This window comes from Rhinolophus ferrumequinum, chromosome 3, assembly GCF_004115265.2.
Source record: "Rhinolophus ferrumequinum isolate MPI-CBG mRhiFer1 chromosome 3, mRhiFer1_v1.p, whole genome shotgun sequence".
NCBI lineage: Eukaryota > Metazoa > Chordata > Mammalia > Chiroptera > Rhinolophidae > Rhinolophus > Rhinolophus ferrumequinum.
In genome coordinates this window covers 100,661,994-100,684,169 of record NC_046286.1, presented here as the reverse complement: position 1 = coordinate 100,684,169, position 22,176 = coordinate 100,661,994, and positions in this window count along the sequence as shown.

Here is a 22,176-nt window from a genome sequence, read left to right as displayed (position 1 = left end):
TCCAAGCAGCGAGAGGTCCCAGCCTCACCCCAGCCCAGGGTTCCAGTGCTGGGGTGATAATTCCCCATAATTTCTGGTTGTAAAAACCAGCAGAGATAGTGACTGAGTGAGATGGAGGGTGGATGGAGTCCCAGCTGCTCCTCTTAAAGGAACCATGCATGGACTTACTCTGAGCTCCAGTGCTGGGACAGCAGCTGGAAAAGCAACAGGAACATATGGTGGGGAACTGAGTTGTCTGGCTTGGGATGGAGACTGGAAGAGCAGCTTTTTCCCAGACGGAGAAACTGGTGGAAGCCATTGTTTCTTTGTTGAACTTTCCACTTTCCCAGCATGCAGACCCAGTGATTCGAGACCACGCCCCACCCAACTTTCAGGCACACCCAAGCTGCTTCCAGTGGCTTTTTATACAAACCATCTGCTTAGCTCGTGCTGCAGACTTTCCTAGGGTCTCTCAAAGGTTTGCAGAACCCAAACAAGCAGCATCTGCCTTGAGTGAGTCCTGTACCTCTGTCTGAAACAAGGTTCTCCTTGTTTCTCAGCTGAACTAGCTGCAGCTTGCCTTGTTTCATGGCTTGGCCTCTCAACGCACTGCCAAGCATGGCACAGGTGGCAGCTATCTGCAGACTTATTTGTGGCTGCTGCCAATGGTCCCTGGTGGGACATGGGCTGCAGCAGAACTTGACCTGCAGCGGATCCCCTCCAAGGTTGTCCTGGGGCTAGTGCCCTGGTGGCCAGCTTCGAATAAGCTGAAGCATCACCCAGACATCTCCAAGAATGGCACACCTAAGGGGTGGATTGGGCAGGCACCACAGCCCAGATGAGGCAGATTCTGCTCTGTAGGTTCTGCTCCTGCACCACAACTCCTTCACTGTAGTCACAGCCAGTTCTCACAACTAATGATCCTGAGGGTCAGTCCCTCCCATTGATGTGCAAACAGCAACCAAGGCTCAACTACAACATGAGGGCACACACAACCCACAAAAGGGACACACCTGGAGTGTGTGGCTCAAATGACCAGAAAGACTGCACCACTGAGCCCCACAGCACACCTACTACACAAGGCCACTCTACTAAGACTGGAAGACATGGCAGCTCTACCTAATACATAGAAACAAACACAAAGAAGCAGCCAAAATGGGGAGACAAAGAAACATGTCCCAAATAAAAGAACAGAACAAAGCTCCAGAAAAAGAACTAAACGAAATGGAGACAAGAAACCTACAAGACACAAAGTTCCAAACACTGGTTATAAGGATGCTCAATGATCTCAGGGAGAACCTTAAGAGATAGGAAACATAAAAATGGAGATAGAAAACATAAAAAGGAACCAGTCAAAAATAAAGACTATAATAATGGAAATGAAGAATTCATTCGAGGCAATCAACAGTAGATTAGATGAAGCAGAGGATTGGACCAGAGGTAGCAGAAAACACCCAATCAGCACAGCAAAAGGAAAAAATAATTCAAAAAATTGAGGCGAGTTTAAGGGGCCTCTGGGATAACATCAAGCGTATCAACATTTGCATTATAGGGGTACCAGAAGGAGAAGAGAAAGAACAAGGAATTGAAAACGTATTTGAAGAAATAATGACAGAAAACTTCCTTAATCTGGTGAAGGAAATAAATATACAAGCCTAGGAAGTGCAGAGAGTCCCAAACAAGATGAACCCAAAGAGGCCAACATCAAGACACATCATAATTAAAATGCCAAAATTTAAAGACAAAGAGAGAACCTCAAAAACAGCAAGAGAAAAGCAGTCAGTTACCTACAAGGGAGCCCCCATAAGACAATCAGCTGATTTCTCAATGGAAACTTTGCAGGCCAGAGGGCTTGGCAAGAAGTTGTGGGGAGCGGGCTGTGAGCTGACAAGGCCTTGCAGCTGCAAGTTCATTCTCATGGGAAGCCTCGCCTCAGCAGTCTTCCCAGGAAGAACAAGATAACACTGATGCAGCCACAGACATACAAACTTGCCAATGTACAGAATGGAATGTTCTGCTAATACTTACTTGTTCTGCTAATACTTACTTGTGTAGACTGTTGTTCTAAGACAGTATAAAACTGTGCTAATAATCAAAACTGCACCACTGCTCCGCCATCCGTGGACGGTGGACCTCCCAATCCCAGCTTTCCTGTCTCTGTACCTTTTCTCAATCTCCTCACCCTTCCCCCTCAGGCAGAGCCCTCCTGGTCATGTGGGCCGCCACAAGAAGTATTCAAAGTGATGAAAAGTAAGGACCTACAACCAAGATTACTCTACCCAGCAAGGCTATCATTTAGAATCGAAGGACAGAAAAAGAGCTTCCTAGACAATAAAAAGCTAAAGAAGTTAATCACCACCAAACCAGTTATACAAGGAATCTTACAGGGAATTCTTTAAGATGGAAAAAATATATATATATGAATAATAAAATGGCAATAACTACATACCTATCAACAGTTACTTTCAATGTAAATGGATTAAATGTTCCAATCAAAAGATAGGAGGGGCTGAATGGATAAGAAAACAAGATCCTTACATATGCTGCCTACAAAAGACTTCAGATCAAAAGATACACACAGACTGAAAGTAAAGGGATGGAAAAAGATATTTTATGAAAATAGAAACAAGCAAACAAAACGCTGAGGTAGCAATACTTATTCCAGACAAAATAGACTTTAAAACAAAGACTATAACAAGAGACAAAGAAGATCTAGTAATCTCACTTCTGAATATTTATCTGAACAAACCCAAAATGCTACTTTGAGGGGACATACTCACCCATATGTTCATTGTAGCATTATTTACATGAGCCAAGATATGGAGGCAACCTGGGTGTCCCTGAATGGATGAATGGATAAAGAAGAGGTGATCCATATATACAATGGAATATTACTCAGTCGTAGAAAGGAAGGAAATCTTGCCATCTGCGAAAACATGGATGGAGCTAGAGGGTACTGGGCTGAATGTAATAAGTCAGACAGCAGAAAACAAGTGTCATATGATTTCACTTATAAGTGGAATCTAAAGAACAAAATAAACAAATGCAACAGAAACAAACTCATAGATACAGAGAACATTTTGATGGTTGCCAGATGGACAGGGGTTTGGGGGTGGGTGAAAAGGAGAAGGGATTGAGAAGTATAAATTCGTTGTTACAAAGTAGTCATGGGGATGCAGGGTATAGCATAAGGAATATAGTCAATAATATTGTAATAACTATGTATGGTGTCAGATGGGTACTAGGTCTAGCGGGATAATAGATGGGTGAGGGGTTGGGGACAGGGTGAAAAATGTGAAGGGATTAAGAAATACAAATCGGTAGTTACAAAATAGTCATGGGAAGTAAAGTATAGGGAATACAGTCAATAATATGGTAACAACTGTGTATAGTGCCAGGTGGTACTAGTCAGGAGGATCACTTCCTAAATTATATAAATGTCTAACCTCTGTGCTATACACTTGAAACTAAGATAAAGTAATATTGAATATCAACTCTTAATATTTTTCTTAAAATTGAAACATTTTAAAAGGGGGGAGAAGATCAATAATACTGTGATAGCGTGGTACAGTGTCAGATGGTTGCTGGACTTATCATGGTGATCACTTCTTTAGCACAGTCAATAATGTGGTAATAACTCTGTATAGTGCTAGGTGGGTACTGTTTAATAGCTATGATGTACACCTGAAACTACTATAATATTGTATGTTAGCTATATTTTAATAAAAGTCTCTTTTAAAAAATGAAGAAGAAAAAAAAAGAATGAGGAAACTGCCTTGCCTCAGATTTCTTCCTCCCTCTTTCACTCACGCTATGCCAAACCCTAGAATAAATGCCAGGAACTCAGGCGGGAGGGGTTTGCAAAAATAAAAAAATTATAAAAACTCTAGTTTCAAAGATTATATTAAAAACTCTATTGTCTGAGAGAAAGTCCTGTCTGCCCCTCTGGAAAAGTAGCCCATATTTTTTTCCCATATTGACTGAACCTCAAGGTAGTCTTGTCATTATTCTATTCAGAGTTTACAGACAGGACATCCAAGGGTGCAGGAACGGCCACCTCCTCTTTTAGGGTAAAGGGCAAAATAGAGGAGAGGAATAAAGAGGGAAATTGAAGAGAGTGGGAGGAGAGAAGAATGAAAGGGAGTGAAAAGGAAGGGGGCACTTTTCACAGAGCCTTGTGTCCTTTAGGAGCAGAGAGCAAAATAAATCTGCTGCCTTGCGCCCTCATCCCTGGGAGCATAATCCCAATACCCTGCATGGAGATACCGTGCAGTTTGTGCTTCCATAAATCAGCAAGCGTTTTTTTTCTTTGCAACCTCAAACAAAATCCCATTTCTGCTGTAGTGGCTGCAGGCCATAATAAATATATCTTCAGCAATTTCAGCTCTGGATGTTGCCAGGATTCTTGTGCCAGATTTCATCCAAAAAGCTGAAGTTGCAACCGCCTAAGCTACAAATTGTTGAATGTGTTTTTCCTTTGACCATATAATTGGGATAAGAAAGGCAACTCCCACAGAAATATCAACATGCATCTGAAATAGAAAAAGAATTGAATAAATCATCCTTAGACTAGTGATATAAATCCATCCACATATTTCTCATTCTATGATGGCATTTGCACCAATAAACGCCAAAAAAAAAAGTTGTACATCTTTTCAATAAGCTTGCTAGAGTTATTATTGTACGTAAAATTTCAAGACTCACCTGAGCAAGAATGTGAGACTGACTAAAAATAATAATAAGATTAGGGCTCCACCCGTTCTATAATAAAGTCAAATTAGCTGTCGTTGGCCTCATCTGCCACCTCTCCTGCAGCAACCCACCAGGCTGCATCACCACCCCCCCGTTGCAGACACCCCATCCTCTGTGCTGCTTTCTCGGGGTTGCAGACCTCCCCCGCCTCTCAGGTCATTGGCTGGGGCTTGCAGAGTCACCTTCTTGGTGGCCTCCAGCCACCTCAGAGGCCCCTTGTGACCCATGTTGGATTTACTCAACTCAGACACTGGGATATGGGGACTATATCATCCCCATGTCCAGGGCACCTAGACTTGAAATCCTGGAAAAGTGAGGGCAGTGTGTTTATCTGTGTTCTATGGATGTGGGGAGATTCCAAAAAAGTCCTCAGGGCCTCAACCCATGCCCTCTGTCACGTGACTTTGTGTCTCCTCCATCCTCCACCCCCCTCCCCTGTGACACCTACTCTCCAACCCCCTTGAAGCTGGGCATGGCACATGATGTGTTTTGGCCAATGGGACATCAGCAAAGGTGACAGGTAATGCGGGAAGGAGACCAGGCCAGTCTGTCGTAGGATGAGGGATGACATTGTCCCACTATTGACCCTGGCCCAGCCAGCTCAGTGATAATAAACAATAAAATGCCCCTATCTGGAGACAAATGGATAATTTACACAGGAAAGGAACTGTCCTCGTTTTCACAAACTCTGTAACTTTTGCTTACTCACCTCCTTATGTTATAGACAGAAGATATGTACAGCAGATAATAGGACCACACTTTCAAAGTACCCTCACCAGATTTACAGCTAATTATCCTGGAATTAGGAAACACCACACATCTGTGTTTGGGGATTTTGGCTGGAGTCACATCATCTCTGAGAGTCTAAACTGAGTCAGCAGTAACCAAGTCCTGACTCTCAGGGTCCCCAATGGGGCATCACTCACTGCCTGAAAACCCAAACTCTACCCAGAGCTGCTCCACTCCCTACCATAGTTGGAAACCGGCAAGCTGCCCATCAGCGTCGCACACACGTGCACACGCAATCACGGACACACACGTGTGCACATGCACACGCTGGTGCACGCCTGCACATGCACACACACAGGCGCACACACACACTGCCGTGGCAGCAGTGCTTTTGACACGTGCAGACCCGCTGGTGACAAGGGCCTCCAGCCAACCACAGTGGGAGCTTGCTGCTCCTAGCTGGGCGAACCTGCTTTGCTGATGGCAGAGAAAGAACTGACAGAAGAAGGCGACATCAGCCTGCAGGGCCTGGATTCTCCCCGAGGAGGCTCGCTCACTGTAAGTCCTCCTGAGCAGGGAGATTAGCAGAGACCGAGCTCCTCCTGGAGGCCAGTCTGCCACATTCCCATGCATGGACGTGAGGCCTGCACCCAGGACCAGAGTGAAGGCCCCAGAACCCTTGGCACCTGAGGTGGGAAGGGGATAGGGGGAACTCATTCTCGGCTTTCTGGGAGACTTAACAGAAAGGTTCCTGCTGAGATACAAAGAAGGAAAGCAGTATTAAGAGACACTTGGCAGGAGGGACAAAAGCTTACAGTGCACCCACCACTTATTTGTGTCACCTTGCTGCATTATCATTAATTATTTTAAAATTCCATATGTCTTTCACCAAAATTTAATTACCAAGTGTCTTTGGGCAAGAATCACATGGTATACGTGTATGTTTTATGGTGCTAAGAAAAGTGCAATAAACAATGTGAAATATATTTTGACTTGAATCAACACGAAAAGAAGTAACATACCCCAGCATCTATTATTTTTAAATGATTACAAATCAGGTCTCCACTGATAAAGTGAAGCAAACAGCAGGGTGTATCTACTGGGGGTGCCAAAAAAATGTATGCATATGACTTGTATTCATCTTTTGTTATCGTTATATGTTGAGTATTACAATGTTAATAGTTTTTCCTTTCTTAAAATGTGTATACATTTTTTGACACCCTCTGTATATCAAAAGAGATATTTTTTAATCCAGATAGTCAGCTGGTACGGTGGAGGGCACACAGGGCTGCGAGTCTGAAAGCTTCCTCTCTTCTGCCCATTTCTGGTTCTGCCACCAGCTACCACGTCACTCACCTGGGCCTCAGTGGCATCCGCTCAACACTTGGAAGCCCTTTCAAGGGAAAATTTGCAGACCTCCACGGTTGGACTACTTCAATTTTGCTGTAATAATACTTAAATATATACAATTATAAGATAGTGTGAAACTATTTACCTTTATAGCTCTTAAGTATCACCAAAGCACATTTTAAAAATAAACAATAACAACACTATACGTCAATAGAACTCAGTTCGCAAAACTAACGTGAGAGAGAACGTCACGTTTGTGGATGACACGGCCCCTCAGCCCGACTGAGGTCCTGACAGCGCGGGCCTTTCGCACGGGCCTGGCTTATACTGCAGTGTGACGCGTGCGGTTCTCAAACTGCGCGGCCTCTCTTGGTACAGGGAGCCCGAGCATCACTGGGCCCATTAGTAATACTTGGCACCAGCTGACCACAAGCACAAGTGAGAAGGCAAACTTTCCGGGCAGTGTGTGATTAGAAAGTGGCCGTCCACGTAACTCAGAATATGCTTATATTTTAGATTATCACGGAAATCCAAACTAAGTTTTACTCTTGTAGAGAATTCAGAGGCTTTTCAGAACGCTCCAGCTGAAGAAATACTGTAATCAAAAGCCTCTAAGGACCTAGTATCAAGCTTTAACATTCTGGTAAGATCTAACCTCATTCCTCAGAAACTGCAGTGCACAGATCTGCCACCAGAGGGAAATAGAGATCCATCCTGGTAAAGATAAGACGATGGAGACAGCCTCCTTCGCGTGAGCAAAGAACTTGATGCAATAGTGCACCATTGTTCTTTTCCCGCTGGTCCCAAAGAAAAAATAGATCAACCTAGCTATACACCCGATAGGTGTGCAAATAATACAAATGCATTCTTTTACTAAAATAAGATTTTCTCTTTTTACTAGGTTCTCTTTATTTGTATTTATTGAACAAACGTTGAGTGCCTACTATGTGCAAGAAAAAGACATGTGAAAAGAAAAAGTTGTCCACAGAATTTTAAACAGACTTCCAACCTGAGTTGACAGTTTTCAGAGATTCTCCCTCTGAAATTCATTAGATAGGCTCTTTAGGAAGCCAAGGAGCTCTACAGTAGACAAAAGGACAAGTTGCTTGAAAATAGCAAAGAGCAATCAGTATCATAGGTGACTGCACTGAGATAGAAGGAAACACAGTTTTACTGCCTCCAGAGGTCACCTCCATAGAAAATCACTGTTTTCTAAGCCATTCATTCAGCTGACAATTCTTGAACACCAGCTGTGCGCTCAGAATGTGGTAGATGTTTGGGGTATTGAAAACAAAAAGGGTGAGACCAGCTACCCCTCCTCAAAGAACTAACTCCTCTAGTTCTTTAACCTGGCTGGGTAAACAAAACTATGTGTTAAAAAAAAAAAATACATTAAAACCTGAGAGAAATAAGTACTAAACTGAGTGGTGGGGAAAATAAATGGAATAGGAGTTGGGAGGAAGGGAAAGACCATTGTTAATTATGAGTGACGGGACACAGGGAAGGCATGGGAAGAAAAGAGAAATGGGGGGGAATATCTGAAATACAGTCACCTCATAATGGTATAACGTGGTTTTATTAAAGACATCTCTACAACTACTTGACTTTCCTGAAAAACAAAAAAATCACATCCTTTGGAAGGGAAGTGTCCCCAAGGCCTTGCTGGGCTGAGGTAAAGAGGGAAGCCTCACAGCCTCTCCCTGATGTGACTGGAACCCCAGGGGCGCCCCCTGTGGACTGTGAACACCCTCCAGTTTGTCCTGCCCCTGATGTGCATGATGGCGTCATCACCATGGGCACCTACACCCACCACCACCACCCTCCCACATCACGCGCCCTGTGCTCCCTTCTGCTCAGCTGGGCAAGGGGTAGGAAGCAAAGGGAACGGTTTCCCCTAATTCTTTGGGAGACTGTCTTCTGTGCCCCCAAAGCCGCATCCCCGAAGCCCCAGTTCTCACAAAGCAGCTCCTCTGACCCACCAGCTTCAGCCTGCAGCATCTCTCTGTGGCACAGTCCCCAGAGCCATCCTGCTGCTGCCTGCATCCCCCCTCCATCCAGGCTCCTCTACCCTCCCTCAGCCACAAAACAAAATCTAATCTCCATTTAGCACACGAGGAGTCACTAAGCATGTTGTGTTTCTGCGCCACCCTGGCAGAAACGGTTAATCTTGGAAACTGTAAATGAATCTGAGCTTGACAAGAGAGCTTGTGCCCTGTGACAGGAGCCACGTGAAAAGTAAAGAGACTAGCGTGAAGAACTGAAATCGGTGTGGCATTCATTATATTCAAAGCGCATGGAGTAAACCTGCTCCAAGAGTGACTTCCAACAAGGCACATGGTGTGACAGGGAATTCCCGACTCATATCCACACCGAATGAATGGTACCCTTCTTATATCATCCCGCACATTTTGAATGAATGTAGATGCTGTTATAATTAGAAAATACAAAACATAGGGATTATTTTAACTCATACTAGTTTTATTGTGTGTGTGTGTGTGTGTGTGTGTGTGTTTTAACACTTAAACAGCTAAACTATTTGAATGATCATTTCTGATTTATAACTTTGGGTATATAATGAAAATCATCTTTTGTGCTAAAAGTATATTGTGTTTTTATCTACCAATCACAAAAGAATTGCTATTGCTTTATTAGGGCACCTTAAAAATAATTTAGTTTGAAAGGGTGTGTAAATCTCCATGACTGGCCTCAGCACTATTCTTCAAAAGCAAAAATCCCATCTCAGAAGCAAAGAATATTCTCAAATGCTGGGGAGAGACAGCATCACTTGACTTCCTTTTGCCGTGGTAACTCGGGTGAGAACATGGAAAGGGTGAAGAAGGTAAATCGAATGAACTGATGTAGGGGGTTTATCTTTTTACCTGGCTATCAGCATTACTGAGCTTGACTTCTGATTCTAGGGGGAAACCCTGTCTGAGGACAGGCTTTTCCAAAGGAACTTCCTGCATCCAATGATAGGCAATGCAATTTCAGAAAAAACAATTCGTAATGAATTCGTAATGAAAGCGTCTTTTCATGTACCTGTTGACCATTTTTATGTCTTCTTTGGAAAAGTGTCTTTTCAGGTCTTTTGCCCATTTTTTAATGAAATATTTTTTCCTATTGAGTTGTATGAGTTCCTTATATATTTTTGAACATTAACCCTTTATCAGATAGACGGTTTCCAAATATTTTCTCCCATTCTGTAGGTTGCCTTTTCATTTTGTAGATTTTTTGTCATGCAGAGCTTTTTAGTTTGATATAGTCCTATTTACTTGTTTTTGCTTTTCTTGCTTGTGATTTTGGTGTCCTACCCAAAAAATCTTTGCTAAGATCAATGTCAAGAAGCTTTCCCCCTGGGTTTTCTTCTGGGACTCTCACGGTTTCAGGTACGATGTTTAACTCTTTAATCCATTTTGAGTTGTTTTGTTGGTGGTATATGGTAGGGTCCAATTTCATTCTTCTGCACATGATTATACAGTTTTCTCATCATTTATTGAAGAGACCATCTCTTACCCATTGAGTACTTTTGGTTTCCTTGTCAAGTATTAGTTGACACAATGTACAGGGTTTATTTCTGGGCTCTTGATTCTGTTCCATTGGTCTGTGCCTGTCTCATACTGTCTTGGTTACTATAGCTTTGTGATTTGATTTGAAATCAGGACATGTGAGGCCTTCAGCTTTGTACTTCTTTCCAGGATTGCTTTGCTTTATTTGGGGTCTTTTGCAGTTCCACATAAATTTTAGGATTATTGTTTTTACTTCTGTGAAAAATGTCAATGGAATATTGATAGGAATTGCATCTGTAGATGACTTTGGGTTGTATGGACATTTTACCAATATTAATTCTTCCAATCTATGGACATGGGATATTCTTACATTTATTTGTGTCTTCTTCCACTTACTTGATCAATGTTTTATAGTTTTTAGCGCACAGATCTTTCACCTGATTCATCAAATTTATTCCTAACGTGTTTCACTGAAAATAAGACCTAGCCAGACCATCAGTTCTAATGCGTCTTTTGGAGCAAAACTTAATATAAGATGCAGTATTATATTATATTATATTATATTATATTATATTATATTATATCCGGTACTTATTATATTATATGGTATTATATGATATTATATGAGACCAGGTCTTATATTATATTAAAATAAGACCGGGTCTTATATTAATTTTTGCTCCAAAAGACACAGTAGAGCTGATGGTCTGGTTAGGTCTTATTTTGGGGGAAACATGGCAAGTTTTTTTTAAGCTGTTGAAAATGGGATTGTTTTCTTTCTTTTTCAGATATTTTGTTATTAGTGTATAGAAATGCAATTGGTTTCTGTATGTTTATTTTCTATCCTGCAACTTTACTGAATTTATTTATTAGTTCTAACAGTTTTGATGGAGTCTTTAGGATTTTCTATATATAAATCCGTATCATCTGCAAGACAATTTTACTTCTTCCTTTCCAATTTGGATTTTCTTTCTTTTTCTTGCCAAAATGCTCTGGCTAGGAGTAGAAGTGGTGAGAGTAGGCACCCTTTTCTTGGTCTTGATCTTAGAGGAAAACTATTCAACCTTTTTTTTTTTTTTTTTTTTTTTAAGAATTTCATTGGGGAAGGGGAACAGGACTTTTTTGGGGAACAGTGTGTACTTCCAGGACTTTTTTCCAAGTCAAGTTGTTGTCCTTTCAGTCTTAGTTATGGAGGGCGCCGCTCAGCTCCAGGTCCAGTTGCCGTTGCTACTTGCAGGGGGCGCAGCCCACCATCCCTTGCTGCAGCCTTGTGGTTGAGAGGACACGCTCCAACCAACTGAGCCATCTGGGAGGCAGCTCAGCTCAAGGTGCTGTGTTCAATCTTAGTTGCGGGGGGCAAAGCCCACCATCCCTTGTGGGACTCGAGGAGTTGAACCAGCAACCTTGTGGTTGAGAGCCCACTGGCCCATGTGGGAATCGAACCGGCAGCCTTGGGAGTTAGGAGCATGGAGCTCCAACCGCCTGAGCCACCGGGCTGGCCCAGTATTCAACCTTTTACTGGTGAGCGTGATGTTAGTGGTGGCCTTATATATATGTCCTTTGTTATGTTGAGGGATGTTCATTCTGTATCCAATTTGTTCAGAATTTTTATCATGAAAAGATTTGCATTTTGTCAAATGCTTTTTCTTTTTCTAGAGATGATCATTTGATTTTTATACTTCATTGTATTAATGTGGTATATCACATGTATTAATTTATATATGTTGAACCATCATTATATCTCAGGGATAAATTTTCTTGACCATGACGTAAAATCCTTTCATGTTGGTGAGTCTAGTTTGCTAATATTTTATTGAGGATTTTTACATCTATGTTCATCAGGGATCAAAATCCCTGTGATAAAGCCTGTTCTTTTCTTTTCTCATAATGTCCTTGCCTGGTTTGGGTGTCAGGGTATCTCTTTTAAAATGAACTTGAGAGTATTCCTTCCTCTTTAATTTTTTTGAAGAGTTTGAGAAGGATTGGTATTAATTCTTCTTTAAATGTTTAGTACAATTAACCAGTGAAACTATGTGGTCTTGAACTTTTGTTTGTTGGAAGATTGTTAATTACTAATTCAATCTCCTTACTCATTATTGGTCTGATCAGATTTTCTATTTCCTCATGATTCAGTCTTATTAGGTTGTAGGTTTCTAAGAATTTATACATTTCTTCTAGATTGTCCAATTTGTTAGCATATAATTTTTCATAGCAATCTCTTATTATCCTTTGTGTTTCTGTGGTATCAGTTGTAATGTCTCCTCTTTCATTTATAATTTTATTCTTTTTAGTCTTCTCTCTTTTTTTTTTCTTAGTCTAACTAAAGCTTTTTCAATTTTGTTTATCTTTTCAAAAACAACAACTTTGTTGATCTTTTCTATTGTTTTTCTAGTCTCTATTTCATTTATTGTTGCTCTGCTTTTTTTTATTTCCTTCCTTCTGCTAACTTTGGACTTCATTTGTCCTACTTTTTGTAGTTCCTTGAGGTGTAAAGTTAGGTTGTTTATTTGAGGTCTTTCTTTTTTCTTCATGTTTTTCTTAATTTGTCACTATAAACTTCCCTCTTTAGCACTGCTTTTCTGACATCTCATAAGTTTTGGTATGTTGTGTTTTCATTTTTGTTTGTTTCAAGATATTTTTATTTCCCTTTGATTTCTTTTTGGTTGTTCAGGAGTGTGTTGTTTAATTTCTACATATTTGTGAATTTTCCAGTTTTTTTCTAGTTTCTAGTTTTATACCACTGTGATCAGAAAAGATACTTGGTGATTTCAATCTTCTGAAATTTGCTAAGACTTATTTTGTGACCTAACATATGATTTATCCTAGAGAATGTTGTGTGCACATGCGTTGAATCAGTATACTGCTACTGTCAGATGGAATGTTCTGTATTTGTCTTTAGGTCCATGTGGTCTAAAATATAATTCAAGCCTAATGTTTTCTTATTGATTTTTCTACCTGGATGAACTATCTGTTGTTGAAAGTAAGGTACTGAAGTCCTCTACAATTATTGTATTGTTGTCTATTTCTTCTTTCAGATCTGTTAGAATTTACTTAATATATTTAGGGGCTCTGATGGTGGATGCATACATATTTGTGATTGTTATGTTCTTTTGATGAATTGACCCCTTTATCAATATATGATGACCTTCTTTGTCTCTTGTTACAGCTTTTGAGTTAAAAGCTTATTTTGTCAGATATAAGTATAGCTACCCCCAGTCTCTTGGTTTCTACTTGCATGAAATATTTTTTTCCATTCCTTTTCTTTGAGCCTATGTATGTCCTCACAGGTGAATGCGTCTCTTGGAAGCAACATATAGTTGGGTCTTGTTTTTTTATCAATCTATTCATTCTATTCCTTTTGATTGGAGAATTTAATCCATCTACATTTAGAGCAACTATTAGTAGATAAGGACTTACTAATGCCATCTTATTGTTTTTGGCTGTTCTGTAATTTCCTTGTTTCTTTCTTCCCCTTTTACTGTCTTCCTTTGTGAATTACTGGTTTTCTGTAATAGTACGCCTTGACTCTCTTCTCTTTATCTTTTGTACATCCACTGCAGGGTTTTGCTTTGTGGTTACCATGAGGATTACATAAAACATCTTATAACTATAACAATTTTACGCCGATAACAACTTTAATCACATACAAAAAACTTTTACCCTATTACTCTTTCCCTTTCGTGTTTTTGATATCACAATTTACCTCTTTTTATATTGTGCTCTGTTTTGTCTTCTAGACCTCCCTTAGCAGAAAAATAATTACACAAACTCTATGAATCAGAAAATTTTTTTGGTCAAATTTTATAGAAATCAGCCCTAACTGTTTCACTTATGATGAATCAAGTTGTAGGAGTTGGAGGTGTCAATTTACCATCAGAATTCTGGAGAGACTCACAAAACTCAAAATTAAAACACACATGGACCCAAAAGACCCTGTGGCTGCTGTGAGGTCCCTCCACCTCTCACTCTGCTCTGCCTATCAGCTTCACACTGCTCCTCTTTTGCAGACTGACTCTCTCCTCTTTCCCAGAATGCATAGGGGGGTAAATGATCTCCTGAGGTATCCCTAACTTTTCCTATCATCCCAATGCCCAAAGGATGGTTTCATCTCCTCAACATTACAAAATTCCCAGGAAACTTTGTCCTATTCTGGATCTGGTTGATTGGTTGTAGCCAGGAGCCATGTGGAAAACTATTGGCCCTGCCAGACTCAACCAGCCATGGGCAATAGTGGCAGCCCAGGCAGCCCACCTGCTCACCCCAGTCATGAACACAGGCCCCAAAAAAGGGCTGCCGATGATATTGCAGGTTGGACTCCTGCACAGACTAACTGGCCAGAGGCTACATTTGTTCCAGAATGCCTTGCCTTTTAATTGATAAACTTCTAAACACTTCAGTGTAGAAAAAGTCTGGAATAGAAGCTATTTACCTCTCAAAATTGAGAATCTGTCCCTAGTCCATTTCAGCTTCCTTTTCATGCACTGAAATCATTCTTCACCTTCCATATTATTTAAATAAAATTAGAGATTTGGAAGGCATGATTTTCTCAACATGCAACCTTGAGACAGGGACTTCATTTTTGAATTTTTAACAGATTACCTGTATTTGGAAACCACTATTATGAATTTGTACAAAGATCAGTAGAGAAAGTCATTTTACTTCTGTTACATGTCTGTTGCTTATGTGCAGCATGCAAACAAACTACAGGCATCTGGAACATGCACCTTGGGATGGAATGCTATCTTTATACCAAGTCAAATGATGAATCCAGTAGCACAGATTATATTGTAATATTCTAGCAAATGATGGAAGCTGCTTGGAGACCTCAAAGAAATTATTCATTTTTGAATCTTAGTTTCTTTACTTATAAAATGGAGTTTGGGCCAGACTATCTTTCAAGTCACAGCTAAATATAAATTCTGGAGGGTCTTCTGAATGACTAGAACAGTTACTGATAGAAGATTTTTGAGAAATAGACATTTTCTGTTTATTGCCAATTTGAACAGCTGATATTCACCAAGAAAAACTTTGACAATCTCAATGCATTGACACTCCCAGAAGAAGGCAAGTCATTCATTAGAGCTTCTCTTCTCTCATAGAAGGTCCCACTTAGCCCGGGTGAGGAGTGGAGCCGTCTGCCTTCGCGAGACAGGCTCTAGCACATCCACCCACCTGTGACACTATAAAAAGCAGTCACTCTTGGAGCCACTCTCTAGTCGACATTAAGGGGAGCAGTGCACAGCTTTGCAATCACTGTCCCACACTGTGTGTATCCTTGGGTAAGTGTGTCCAATAGTTGACCAAAGCTTCTGCAAAGAGAGGTGCTTGACTACCTGTGCTGTGCTACGGTAACCCTGTAAGTCATGTTTGCTGAAAATAGACCTTTGTGGTATAAAGTTCTTAAGAGCCTGGCTGTTCAATTCAAGTTTAGGACAAGAGACACAGAGAGATAGAAGGAAGGAATGAGAACTTGCAACTTTCTAACCAGTTGGCAGGGAGAGAGGAAGAGACGGGGGTGGGGGGGAAGGGGGGCCAAGTACTTGGGAATTCTGCTTGAAATAGCGCCTTGTCATAGCACCTCTGCTGGAATAGCCAGCATATGTCCTGCCTCCTCAGGTCCAGTTCGGTCTTGAGACTCTCAGCCCAGTTCTTTGCCGTCCTGGAGCAGCACCACCAGGCCTGGTCCCCAGTCTCCAAGGGCACCCCCAGGGAAAAGCTGTGATGGTGTCCCAGCTACAAAGAGTAGGGTAAGTAGGGGACAGCAGTCTGAAGTCAGTTGGGCACTCAAATATGAAGGGGGATCAAGTGTAGCAAATCTGCACTCCAAAGAGGAATAAAAACAGTCTCCAACTTAAAGATGACAACATATATTAATTGGCCAATTTTGATTTATGTAGATATCTAGAAGAATATGCTCATATAAAAGTCTGGAAAAATCTGTACTGGAATGTTAACTGTGATTAGCTTAGATGCAGGAATTATTTTTCATTTTGCTTTTTGCCTATTTATGTATTATCTATATTTTATATTTTCCTACAATGAATATGCATTTCTTATTTTATTTTTTTAAGTTTGTAAAGAAATATTTATTTAGAAATCTTCAAGTAAAACTATATAGGGAGGAGGGTGATATCTGTTGAGCCTAAGAGTTAGGATCTTACATTCTAATCAAAACTCTAAACCGTTCCTTCCTATGCTGGTGTCCTCTGCCCTTTTCTAGTTTATTGTTTTTACATCTTCCTCTAAGTGCTGGCAGTAGATCATACAGGATAGTGTGCTCTCAAAGTGATTTTTAAAGTTTAATTTAAAAGATACATTAGCATAAAAGAGAAATAACAAGTCTTCATATTTTCAGGAACGTAAGTCTGACTGTAGTTTACAATAGCCCAGACAGTACTTATGATGTTAAATGAGTTGTAATTTAATTCATTTACAAGTGATTTTAAATTGAATCAGTAGTACTTGTTGATGTTAACTGATCTTAACACTTGTTCAATGAAATGAAATGTCAATTCATTTATGGAGTGGACTTTTTTGTTAAGAGAGGTCTGTTGTGTTTCATGTGAAGTGACCCATCTTGGAAGAAAGCAGGAGAAAAGACGGGAAGTTTAAATTTAGACCACCTCAGCCAAACGCAAAGGCGCCGTAGGCATACGGGGTCTTGGCCCAGATCCAGGGCAGAAGTTGTTACACAGAACACAACTGCTCTGCAAGGAGAAGTGGAAGGGTTTGTGTAACCACCAGGGAAAGCTCACCCTGACTTAAAGGGGACACACTTAGGAGTCTTCCATCTCAGCTGTCCTGTGTTCTCGGAAACAGAACCTTTATGGGTTTTATCCTTTGTAATTACGTTTAGCAAGAGCCCTATCCATTCAGACACTTGCACATGTGACAAGCATCGATCGGATATACTCTGCGTGTGGGACCCTGGGCTGACCAAGCAAAGGAGCCCTAGCCAGTGGAGGAGCCCAGTGCAGAATCCATCTGAGGGCAATGCAGTCACCACCGGTATACAAGGGGCACAAGTGTGAGGACAGTACAGAGAAGGAAGCTTCTCCCCTTGGGGAAACAGGGAAGCTTCCAGAAGAGGTGACCCTTGGCCAGGTCTTCCAGGATGCACAGGAGTCTGCCAGGCAGAGAAGGGACTTGCAGGCAGGGGAGCATCCCGCCACAGACCTGGTCATGCAAGGAACGTGTGCCCAGGAGCAGTGAGCCGTTGGGATGAAAGCCCTATGTCCCCAGGTGATGACAAGTCACTCACCCACAGGAAAAGGACAAGATCAGATTTGTGTTTTTGAATGACAATCTGGAAGCAACAAGTGCTGGCAGGAGTAGAGAGCAAAGGCAAGACCACCTACTGGTCTTGACATTATTGCAAGAAACAGAGCAGGAAAATGGGGGCCTGGATTGTAGCTAAGCGGGTGGGGAACCTGTGCGATATTTTGGATGTAGAAATCAACAAGGCTTAGATGGTGGGGCAGAGAAAGGGGCCACTCTACTTGGGGGGTAAAAGGGTAAATAAATTGACTAGTCACTAATAACTAACTGCACATTTGCAAAAAATAAAAAGAAATCATTTTCTAATCATCTTCTGAAAGCAAGGGTAGTATATGGTCTATAATTTTAGCAGCATTCAATTCAGACAGGCTTCCTTTAAGGATCTTCTAGACACTGTGTTCCCCATATTTGGGGTGGAAATAAAAATGGCCTATATTTTTACTTTTCTTCTTTGTTTCTTTAAACCATTTCTATGCTGAGGCCTCAAAATTGCAACAGTATCACAGTTTGGAAGAAAAAGTTGGATGGATGCCAGAGGACATTGTTTAGTTGGAAAGAAAGGCGTTCATTAACCTTCAGCAGTGGCTCCATGCCCCACCCCCACCCCCACCCCCACCCCGTGCCCCCTGCCCGGGCACCCTTTCTCACCACTATATATATCAGGGGAGCGTCTTTCTCTTTCTGGCTGTTTCTCTGTGATTATAAACTCTTATCTCTGACTTTACCTATTGGTGGTAATTTTCTTTTCACGATGAGTAGCCTACAATGTTTAGAATAAGAATCTAAGGCCGTGATGGCTACAGGGAAAGCCACTGGAAGCCACCGACGACAGTGCCTGATGCTCTGTGACTACCTGGGCCACAGAAGGGTCTCTTCACAGCTCAGAGAGGAAGACAGGATGACACCAGAAAGGAATGCAGACTGGGGACACAAAGAACACCTCCCCAGTTCCACTCAACAAATGCAGAATTATTCGGTAATGAGTCCTTTTCTTTTTAAAGCTGATGAATAAAAAATAAGCGTCCTGCTGAGACCAAGTGGGAGACAGAGAGTCCGAAGGAGGAGGAAAGAATCTCCTTTTCTGAAGGTGCCTCAGGGATGTTTTGTTCTCTCTAATGTGGGTGGGATCAGAGACCGGGGGCCTGTAAGACTAGGAATGGGATTGCCCCAGGCCCCTCTGTGCCTCTGCCTCCTCCCAGAAGACCTCCAGAGAAGTGGATGGAGCTCCCCACGGAGGGAGGAGCTGAATTGAAATTATAGACATGACCATAGAGTTTGCTCCTAAGGGTGAACCCACACTGTGGTCACCTGGCCGAGACCATTATTCACATGAGAACTGTCCAGGAATAATAATGAGAATGAAATCAATATGATCTTGGATTCATTGACCACTTGTTGTGTGTCAGGCCCTGGGCTAAACACTGTACCCACCTTATTTCATTTCACCTTCACAGTAACCCTGTGATTTAAGTACTAACGTCATGGCTAGTAAGGAGCTCAGATGCAACCCAGGTCCAGTGAGTCCACAGCCCGGGCCCTTCACATCACAGAAGCAGTGCTGTTACAGAAAGCATCACTCAGTGTTGGCTGGTGGGCCAGGATTGACATCACTGATTGTTTTCGTGGTTCATGGGAGATGGTGACAGAGCTAGGTGAAGAATCAGAGGTGGAAAGCCAAGCCTTTCAACCAAAGTGAAGAAGAAATTACTAAGGGGTGATGATCAGGACAGATGCCACCTCAGAATGTCCCCACGGCCACATAGCACCACCCACTCCCCGGGCTGGGCTTCTGCAGGGAAGAGGGGCTTTTGTGTGTCGGGCCCCATAGGCTGGGGCGTAGGTTTCATAACAAGTGAGGAAGGCACAGCACCCTGAGATGGGAACCCAGACTTTGTGTTGCCACCCCCGTCCACCCCCCCAAGCTGGCCGTGGTTTAAGAGATTAGTCCTTTGCTCTCTGGGGAAGCTGAAAAGACAATGGAAGGAAATTGAGTTGTGGGCTGTGGGAAGTACACCCACTGGGCAAAGAGAGAGTCCCTAGGGAGAGCATGGGGGACTCACAGCTTGCCCTGGGGCCCTCCCTGGGGGAGGGTGTAGCTAATCACTTTGGGTCAGATTATGACATGCACCTCGATCCTTAAACAAGCTGAGGCCACCATCGCAACGCCAGGTCTGGGGTTACACACAGTCCTTGATCCCATTTCTGGTTTTGCCAGTCAATGTACCATCCAATGAAGGCCTGGCATCAGTGACACTTTTCTCATTTTTGTAGCCACCCAGCTGGCTTGATTCTAGGAATTTGCTAGTTTATAACCTTAAGTCCATTGGCAAAAGGAGGGTCCATCCCCAATGACACCTCCATCCCTGACATTTGGGGCACACTGCTAACCCAGTGAACCCTGACTCCATGTGTCAGTGAACACGGCCTACAGGTTTAGAGCGGTCCCCCTGCTGTGACCTCACTCATCGTTAGCATACATCAGATCTGCTGGAACGTAACTCTCAGATGAGGTAAAGGCCTGACATCACATTGCTGCTCTGTGGTCTGAAATGCAAGGACCACTGAGGGAAACTCAGAGTCGGCTTGTGCTGCTTCAGAAGGAAAGCTCTGCAAATCCAAAAGCAGAAGGTCCCTCAGGCTGTGTCTTCATGAAAAGAAGGCATATTTTATCATAGGCTTTCTAACTTGTGATCCCAACTGATTTCATAGCGATGCCATGTGTCGTCAGGGAAGCAATGCCGAGTGACAGCCCAAGAACCCCTCTGCTCCTAGCTCACTGCCAATTCTCCAGGCGCGTGCAGCCCTGAATTCCTGTTAGTGTGGATTTCAATTGGCAAGGCCCGCATGAGTCATGGGATATGCTCTTTCACAACAGCCATCCTCTAAAGTTGGTGACACACCAGGCCTGAGGGCCTGCTGAGCCGCAGGCTGAAATCACCCACTCTTCCACCTCCTCTGCAGGGAACTGGTCTGCATTTGTTTCCGAATTATCTGTTCAACCTATGGGCCAACCTGGTTCTCAAACTGTAACTTCATAGGAACAGGCCATGGGTGAGAACTACATCTCTGCACCCTCCTCCTATATAACTGATTTCCATAAAATGTTTAAGGAAAAATGTTTAAAGTTACAAAAGAGAATTGACTCATTTGGTAACTTTATTTCCAGTGGGGCACAGAACTAGGATATAAAGTATAACATTCCTTTTGTTAGTTGTAACAAATTAGCTCAGTCTCAGACAATTGTGGGGAAATGGGAAATGGAAGCTATCTAAAAGAAAACAGAATGTAGTTCTTTCCGTCAGTAAGCTTTTCAAAAAGATAAGCCTACCATGAGAGTCTTTATAAAATCTCAAATACATATACCATCCTCACCAAGTGCCGAGCACTGGTCTAAACACTCTAGTTACAGGAATGCGTCCAGAATTCCTAACAACTCTATGGGAAAGTACTACGATCACTGCCAGCTTACAGATAAAAAAGTAAGGCACAGAAGTTGACTAACTTGCCCAAGGTCATGGCTAGTCCCTGGCAGAACTGGATAAAACTTCACAAGGCATAGGTTATGCTATGCTATCCTGGCCCTCTTTTAATGGTAAATAACAAAATAATTGTCTGTTGTGAGTTACTTTGTGACTCAGCAGAGGAAAAGCAGAGGCAACTCAAAATAGGTAGGCAGTGTCCTCTAGGATGACCCCATGGCCATTCGCTGGTCGTGACCCCGGCCAAGGGCCCCTGTGACCGTCATTCTACCTCAAGGCCCTGATCCCAGCCCCTGGCCACTGGCCTGCCTCAAGGTTTCCACGTTAGCCAGATCCATGCCTGCCTCCATCAAAGTTATTTTTCCACTGCTCTGACTCCTTTTCCCAGCGGTCGTCTTAATGTGGACCTGTGTCATGGAGCAGCTGGGAGGGCAGCACGTCATGAAATCGAAGCTCTCCAAGGAGCAACTGACCAATGGCTTTAGTAAAGGGTTTGTCTTTTAAGAACACGTTTCTCAACTCAAATTCTTCTCCGATGGGTAGAAATACAGACAATGTGGCAAAGAGAATCAAGAATTCAACGTCATGTGCGGGACATAGTTCTTAAACATACACATTTTCTTAAATTGAGATATAACTCACATATCAGTAAGTTATATAACCATCACCGCTATCCAATTCCAGAACATTTTCTTCATTCCAAAAAGAATTCCCACACTCATTAGCAGTAATTCCCATTCCCTTTCCCCAGCCCCTGACAACCACTAACCTACTGGCTACTTTTGCTTATTCTGGACATTTCATATGAATGGAATCATACGATATGTGGTCTTTTGTGCCTGGCTTCTTTCACTCAGCGTAATGTTTTCAAGATTCTTCCATGTTGTTCATGTATCGGTACTTCATTTCTTTTTATGGCCCAATAATCTTTCCTTGTGTGGATGGAGCACATTTTGTTAATCCAGTCAGCTGTTGAAGGACGTTCGGGTTGCAGCCACTTCTTGCCTATTGTGAATAATGCTGCTGTGAACACTCATGTTCAAGTTTTGTGTGGACACATCTTTTCATTTCTCTGGGGTACATGCCTAGGAGTGGAGTTGCTG